Here is an 8818-nt window from a genome sequence, read left to right as displayed (position 1 = left end):
TCTATGGAGGGGGGAGAGGTGGGGGAATGAGTGTCCAAAGTGCCTCTATTGTTGGGGTCGTTGGAGGTGTGAAGGCTGCCTGATGGCTCGTCAAAACGAGTAACTGTAACGGAATACAGTTACTCACATTTTGTATTTTAAATATGTAACGCCGGTGCATGTATTCCGTTACTCCCCAACACTGGTTACTTAGAATAAAATGAGCAAATAAGTCTGTGTATTTCATTCACACATATGTGGATGCATTTCTAACAAAGTTTACTAGCATTAACCCCGCCCCTTTGGTAGTGCTCAGAAGGTCCAGCACTACTGAGTCACGTCACTGTTGCTACATCCATCTTTTTTATACAGTCTGTGGAAACAGCACTGTACCAGTGTCAAGTTAATTGTATTGTTTATTCCCCACCGGCTGCTACGTGAACTTGCATTACAATCTTACAAGCAATTATCCTTTTCACACTGTCATATAATAAAAAAGTCATTTTTCTTTCTGGTGTGACTATATGTGTAAACATATTGGGTCTAGTTTGGTTCAAATGCACACAAGCTTGATGAATCGATAAATTTGCAACAGCTCCAAATAACATTAACCTTATTTCACCTCAGAAAACTCCAATCTCACCTCTGACTGACCCGCAATTTAACAAGTCATTCGGCTCCTGCTTTGTCGTTCTCTTTCCCTTTCTTTCTCATTCTTTCACTCGCACAAATGCTCCATCCTGCGTCTGTCTCTCTTTTTCTACTTCTCTCAGTTCTCTAAATGGCTGTCATGAGTCATGCGGTACATTTAAATGTTAAATACTAAGGTGGAGGTCATGAGCCATTTCCCACCACATTACCGGCTAATGGTTCATATCTTAATAACCTTACCAGTCTGGTCATATTCTCTAGGGTGGATATTAAGACCACAGAGTTTGAATGGAAAGCAGTGGAGCTTTATGACTCTGGCTATCAATGCCGTGATTGATTGTTGAAGTGCGAGATGTTTGTTGGGCGACGCAGATTAGCTCTCCTAAGATGAGGAAAGGCTTTTCTTTGGAAAGAGACAAATGATTCTGACATTGTTAAATGAAAAAAAGAGCAATAGTTGGGCAGTTTTTTTTCTCCGGTTTGTTGTGGTACTCACACAAACACACACCACCTGGGGAGATGCTGATCTGTGTCGCTGCATGAATTATCTTGGGACTTAAGACAGCTTAGTTAAAAGAAAATAAGTGTCAATTAGGGTGCAGCTGTAAACAACATGACAATCTGAAATCATCTGGGAGCATTAACATGGTAAATAAATGTCATAAGCAAGAACAACAATATATGTTATTAGTGCTGTGTTTACATAAATCAGTACATCTACAATATATAGCCAACAGAAAGGTCCATGAATGTGTCCCAGCACAGGCTTCATTGGAAATGCAATGCTGAGTCTATGGTGAGTCTAAGACAGCATTGCCTGTCTTAGACTCACCCGCACTGCCTTTAGCAAGCCATCAATATGGTTTCCTGTACTATGCAAGCTAAAGTGTCACAGCTGGGCTGTTACAGTCTGCGCTGGTGTTTACTTAGGCTAATATAGATGAATCAATATATAAATTAATACCTCAGAAAATTCATAAATTAAACACGCATGGAAGATTTGCAGCATTATCTTGTAACAGTAACACATCATTTTGCTGACATGTAGCCTCAGTGGGTGCAGGTATGGTTATACTATTATATACTACTATTATACTAATTAATAATAAAAATCATAATATTCATAATAAAGTAAAATGCTTCCAAATCAACATCTCAAAAACTAATTCTAAATGGTTTGCTAAATAAAGTAAAAAATTGCATTAAGTTAGGAAGACTTCCTGTTTCCTTAGACAGTGGAGTCTGCTGGATCAGGATGGTCAGGATTATCCATGATGGTTTCCTTCAGTGACCTCCTCTCTGCCATGGCTTTAATTGTGGTGAAGACACAAAATCATCTACTAGTGCTCTATATTCCTCCTCCTGCCCATCACTCATACACCGCTGAAGAATCTTCAGAGTGTTTCTGTAGGTGGAGTGTGACCCAGAGTTGTAGAAGGTGAACAGGAATGGAGACAGCGCAGCCCCCTGTGGAGCTTCTGTGCAACATATCACCAAATTAGACCGATTGCTGCCCAGTCTCACGTAATGTGGCCTGTCTATCATGTCAGTAACCCATGATGGTGGACGTGTTTCCTGACATGTCCGCTAGCCTCCCTCTCATCAGCAGCTGCTCTGTATCCTCATCACACAGCCGTTACTATTGAGACTGAAGTAAGCTCTGCAAAGTCTGCGGGTGAGCGAATTATCCGCTCCCAGATTTGGTCTTCAATCAAACTGCAGAGGGTAAAGCGAAGTTTTCCCCTGTTATCTAAGGTGGGCCAAGACCTTCACCACATGTGATGTGAGGGCAGCTATTCAACAGTGGTTAAGTTACGGTGGTGTTGACTTCTTTGGTACTAAAGCCAGACCAGTCTTCCTTAACATCAGTATCTTACCCTGCTTCTCTCTGGCTGCAAACGGGACTCCGTTTATTCAGTTTCAACCTTCAGTGGTGCAGCACCACTTCTTCCCTGTCCTCAATGTGAAAGTACAATCTGTAAACTCAAAACAGTCCTGCAGTGCCTCCAAAGCATTCTTCCAACAACTCTAGAAAGGAATTCACTACACTACCCATGATGCAGTGAGTGCTTCTTCTTTACTCACCTCTTTCACTTTCTGTGATTATACACCACTTTATTTGCTATATAAGTAAAACTAAACTCAAACGTTTTTGAACATTTAAGGTCAGGCAAATCTGAAAAAACAAAAGTTCTCACTTGACCCCTCATTTTTTGATCAAACTAGGTAAAAAGAGACCTTTTGCCCTACTAACCCACATGGTGATGTGAAACCTTTCTGTGGTAAATTATTACAAAAATGAGAAAATAAGAGAATTAAATGAGATTTTGGCTTCAGACAGTGCCCTTTGGAGTTGGTGTAAAATGGATTTGGTTGAGGGTTTTTCAATAATCAAAATTTCATGTCGCTAGCTCCTGCACTTAGAGCTAAAAAAATGCTGAAAAAGATAACGGAAATTAAAAAGCACCAAATTTCAACCCACATCCTGTGTACTTCAAGGACTTCTCACTTTCACAATTTTCATAGTATGAAGGCAACATTTTGCATGGCTTAATTAAATATGCTCAAGTTACTGTATAAAAGTCTGCTGATTATGTGTGGTGTCAGCTGTGAGTCCCTGATTAATCAAGGAATAGCCCTTAAAGTCAAATCTGAAATATGCCCACATATCAGCACAGATCCCTGTCCTTGGCAATCTTACAACAAAGCGTACTGCTGATGCATGCTCAATCATCCAGGTAAGGAAATCCCAAAAAGTTAATTCTGTTCATCTACATGTAGAGTTTTCAGTGAGAGAAACGTTTTGCCACTCATTGGAAAACACTACGTCCACAATTAACCTTTTGGGACATCAGCAGAGTGGCTGAAAATCATCCCACAAAGGACTGAACAGATTCTCCTACAGGGAGAGGTCGAAATGTACTATACTACAACGCCGTTCATTTCTACTTTTGTTAAATCCAGATTTGGATGATTGGTAGAGGTTGGCATACTCTCAGCTTGAGCATCTCCCTGGGTCTCTCGATGCTAGTTTTGCATTACCGTCACAGACGGTGTACAGGCGAGGTTAGAAAGAGGTTGCCTCTGCAGCTGCTTGCAAAAAAGCACCGATGTCCTGTTCGCAGAGATAGACTGCTGTTTGGCCTCGATTTGTATCCTACTGTCACATTTGTGTCCCATTGCTCAGTAAATTCAAAATAATTTACACATCTCCTCTCCTTAAAAGTTGTAGACCATTCTGCTATTTTTTGAAAAGCCTCCTTTAAGAACTGAAACTAGCCAGTCGTGCAAATTCTACATGAAAGGCATGACTAATCTTTTTTTCATTGCCCAGCCTGCAGATTATTTTATATCTAATAAGACAAAACTTATGTAATGCAAGTATTAATATAATTATGAGATTAGATAAATGCTGACTGATTTGCTGGCATTGTAACTTTAACCTTAATTTAAACTATTTTTAAGCATTTAAACCAGGGGTGGGCAATCTCAGTCCACGAGGCCAAGGTGAGATCTTTTAGATCTCACCTTGGGTCAACACACCTGAATCACATGATTAGTTCATTACCAGGCCTCTGGAGAACTTCAGGACATGTTGAGGAGCTAATTTAGCCATTTAAATCAGCTGTGTTGGTTCGAGGACACATCTAAAACCTGCAGGGACACCAGCCCTCGTGGACTGAGATTGCCCACCCCTGTTAAACCCTCACCTAATTTACCCTTTAGACACAAACACAAAGCCGGAGATGAAGCATAGCTGAATATGTTTCCAAACCAACTTCATTCTAAGCCACTGACTAAAAAATCTGGTGAAGCAAATCTTCCCTTTGGTTTCACCTGCAGAATTGGTTTTCCCTTAGTCGGGAGCAGCACTGGGCTGTTCAAATCATGGACAAACAGTATCCCACATTCTTGATTTTTAGTTGTTATAATGACTAACTACTCCTGACATTTTGGAGATGTTAGCTATTTATACAGTAAAGTTACAGCGGGATACAAATAATATCAGGCTGATCCTGCCACGATTTGTTCCCCTGTCCAAATCACAGACAAACAGTATCCCACAGTTGTTTATGTTTTTAAACCCATTTTGCACAGAGAGGCATTTTTTGAAAAATGTATTGATAGCAATGTTGAATATTTTTACACAGGAAAAAAAACAACTACATGTAAAATAATTACACTGTGACGCCTCTGCCTTTCTAAATGGAGGGACAGTAACTGTGTGTGTATGTAAGCGTGTAAAAACTGAAGATAGTCAGATTAACAGTAGCAGTATTTCGTCTCTATCTGCCATTCTGCAATTCATCTCATGTAAACAATAATGTGGTGCACAGCGTGACGTGAAAAAAGGCACAATACCTTTGACGTTGCGTGATGAACTCTGTATTCCTCGTCCACACGTAAAAGCAAAAAAGGAGTTTTGAAAAATCTCAGTTTTCGGTGATTCGAAACGCCGTTTACGTGTGGACAAAACAGCTGCGTTTTCAAAAATACCCGTGTAGGTGTGGACGTAGCGTAAAAGAGTTAGTAGTTTATTTTATTACTACCTGTAATTTATTACAGATTACTTGTATTTGCTTAATCGTTTACTAAATGTTTGAGGTGTGAAATAAACCGCAATGGAGCAAAATATGGGTGTGTGTGGTTGGGGGATGTGTTAGTGCGTGCGTGTGTGTGCACACGGGGGGGGGGCATTTTTCTTGTGAAACAAAGGGGGCCTAGCGAAAAAAGTTTGGGAACCACTGGGTTAGGGTTTAATTTTTCCACATTTGATGGACAGTGACTAATTAAGAATCTTTCATTTACATTTCAAGCACTATTGGGCTTTTTTGGCATATTCCCTTCAAGTATTTAATTATCTTTTTGTGATAGAATCAAAGTGTCACTGCACCAAAAACAGACCTAGCTGCCAGATGTCTATTCTTAGCACATTTTCCGCTAATGAAGAGGACTCAGGTTTGTGCCTTAATGGAAGAAACCCCTTTACTCCCCCCTGTGCACTTTGAACACAAAACACTACACAGATGTGCTAAGCGTGTTTCATGCTAGTACTGCACTGCAAGAGCTCTACTGATCTTAAGGTTATTGAACTCTAACACTTGATTTTGAATATCTACTGTAATTGAGCTGCGGTTGTTTCTTTTTATCATATTTGATTTTGATCTGCCATTTTTAAACGACACAGCAGCCTATTTGTTGATTTAGTTTGTCAAGGTCTTTGGCTTTGATTTTCCGCACAGTCACTGAACAATGCAGCTTTACACCTCGTGGCTCTGTCATGACACCGAATAGAAATCAAAATTAATGATTTGAGGCTTCTGTTTCTGCAGCTCGGTCTCTTTGCGACTTGCTCTCTCAGTTCAATTCAATTTAATCAAATTAAATTCTCTTCTGTTCAATACTCACTGCCTATGCAGCGCATACAAATTGCATGCAAATAACAATCAGGAAAAATCACATATTTAATGAAGTATATGACTCACAGCTACACAGAGTTGTACGCCACTGCTAAAGATTCAGAGTAAAAAACTGTTTTCCTCTTAAGTACAAAGACATACATGATAATAAATGACATCTTAATTTATTTCTAAAGATTGTGTGCATCACCAACTAATGCACACAATCTTTAATGTGTTAGAAAAGTTCAGTTTAATCCAACAATGTCTGTTTGCAAAGCTCCAAACTCTCTGTAAACTAGCTTTAAGCTGTTGTCAGTTTGCAGCCCAGCCTGATGCTTGCAGAACTCCAAGCTGCCAACAAAGAGCTTTTCATCCGTGTGAACGGCAGTTGCGTGTGCACATACACGTGCATGTGCATTTGTGTGTGTGCGTATCTAGCACTCGCTGCCTTTGTGTGTGACTTTCCCAGCATGGCTTGACAGCCCTTCTCTAATGGATGGTGCCTTCAGATGCGCAAAGGTGAATAGAAGTCCAACTAGAGTTTCACTCTGTAGTTTGTCACTACAAATTGCTGAATCTGTGTGTCCTTGTGAGTGCAAACATGAGTGTGTGTGAGTACGTTTCCTTGTACAGTATCTGCACCCAGTACGATAAAACTGATTTATAAGCTGCATTGTGTCTGTATTTATGCATGTATGTATGCACATGTATAATATCTATATACACGTGTATTGTTTTTAATTTCATCTGTTCTATAAGCAGAATGGGCAGGTTGATTTTAGCCTTCCATTTGTGGGTTTTTGGCCTTTGAAGAAATGAAGTGTGCTTTCTTGCTTCTGCTCACGCTGTGCTTTTAATCACTTGTCCCTAAAAATACAGTCTCACACGCACAAACATAAAAGCCAGCCAGCTCCTAAAATCCTCATAAAGTTGCGTTCAAAAAGCCAATTGCCCAGATATTCGCTGTGTCCTTATCGAGTCATATTTTCACAGAATAGACTTCTAAAATTAGAAACTTTATGAAATCTCAAAGGTACCAATGCAGAATGTTTCAAGTTCATAAAGAAAGCTCTCTGAGCAACTCACTTTGCATGAGCTTGAGAAATGTCAGGGAGCTGAATCCTCTTACTGCTTACTGCAAAAAGCAAACATCATTGTAATGTAAATACCCTAAAAGAAGATAGTTAGAATTTTTTTTAATATTTGAAAGAATAAAAAATAAATATATTCTTTTAAACTAAATGATTGAATAGGAACTAAGTGGTTATACGACACACTGTTGGCTTATCAGAAAAAAGACTTAAGCCATTTTTTACAAATTATGCAACGTTAAATAATGTCAACCCAAGGGGAGCAAATAACACAAATGTTTTTATTTAGAGGTTGAAGTACTTAAGGATAATTCTCATGTTAATACTACTACTAATAATAAAAATAGTACATTTTAATTTATAGTTCATTTATAGGTTCCTTTCAACCGATTAAATGGCAAAATCACATTGTGCATATTATATAGAGTACTGTAGCGTAGCAAACCAAGGACTGCTTCATTTCAAGCGTTCAAGTTCAAGTGTTTCAAGTGTTCTGTAATTTATACAACTTAGTTTAGAAAAATAAACACAAAGAGTCACTATGAACAACCTAGATTTTACATGTGTTAACATACATATCTTAGTTTTGTGGCCCATACTGAGTTTTACAACATTTAAAGATAGACTGGGAGTCATTAGTTGCTACAGAAGTCTGACATATGGGAACTAATAGCTAAACCTTGTACTGTTCTTGAGCATATTAAGGATTTAAACCATGAACATTTTCTGAAATGTTCTATACTCAGAACAATCAAAGACAAATTATTCAATAAAGCAGGTAAAGCATGTGAGAAAAAAATCACTGCTGATTTTTTTCTCACATGCTTTAACAACTGTAAGTAAAATGAATTCATACAGTTCGGTAATAAAAATGTTAAATGCAAAATAAACCTTTACCGAAGCCGTTGTCCTGACAGGGGATGTATCAACCATTAAGCTTATCTTTCTCTAATGGCACACTAAATGAGATGGCAGGTGTCTGTAACAATATTATATATAGCAAAAGAAAAAAAATCTAATTAGAATTTTATACCTATTTTTAATAATCCTGTATTTTCTTCTTTGGGAAGAAAAACAGCAATTAACAACCATTTAAACACTGCCAAACACACCTTGGAGCAGCATTAGCACATCCACAGTCCAAATAAAGACGGTACTTGATCTTTTGTACTTGTGGTGCTTTCGTATGAATCCACTTTTCTGCACTGAAAAGAAACCTGCTGCCCTGCAAAGCAGATAACTCGGCTTCAGGTGTGAGCTGCTGGCGTATCAGCAGCATTTGACCCATTTCACCAGCACCTTAAAGCTTTTCTCTCAGCTCTTTAAACAGAGCCCGACTTTCTCTTCAGCTGCTGTTCTGCTTACTTTGGAGGTTTCTGTTTAAACTAAAGATGCTAATTTAGACATTAGCACCATGGAGGGAACTTTTAATCTGATTGGAATAACGTTGACGTTGTCATTTTACTCGTTCATTTCACAGATTAGCATTAATGGATGTTAACCAATAAAACGAGACTGCACAGATCATTTTTCCACTTTTATTTCTATAATAGATATCTAATTATCAATAAAATATGTTTTGTGATTAGCTTGAACAGTAGCGCTGATTGTCTGCACCTCCTAAGTCATGTTGTCCAATCTTGTCATTAATTAGAAAACACACTGTGGTGAATAATTATGTCATTTCCAAAAAAA

This window comes from Pundamilia nyererei, unplaced genomic scaffold, assembly GCF_000239375.1.
Source record: "Pundamilia nyererei isolate P.nyererei 1_Seehausen unplaced genomic scaffold, PunNye1.0 scaffold00156, whole genome shotgun sequence".
In the NCBI taxonomy this organism is placed as follows: Eukaryota; Metazoa; Chordata; class Actinopteri; order Cichliformes; family Cichlidae; genus Pundamilia; species Pundamilia nyererei.
Note: the sequence above shows the minus strand (reverse complement) of the source record.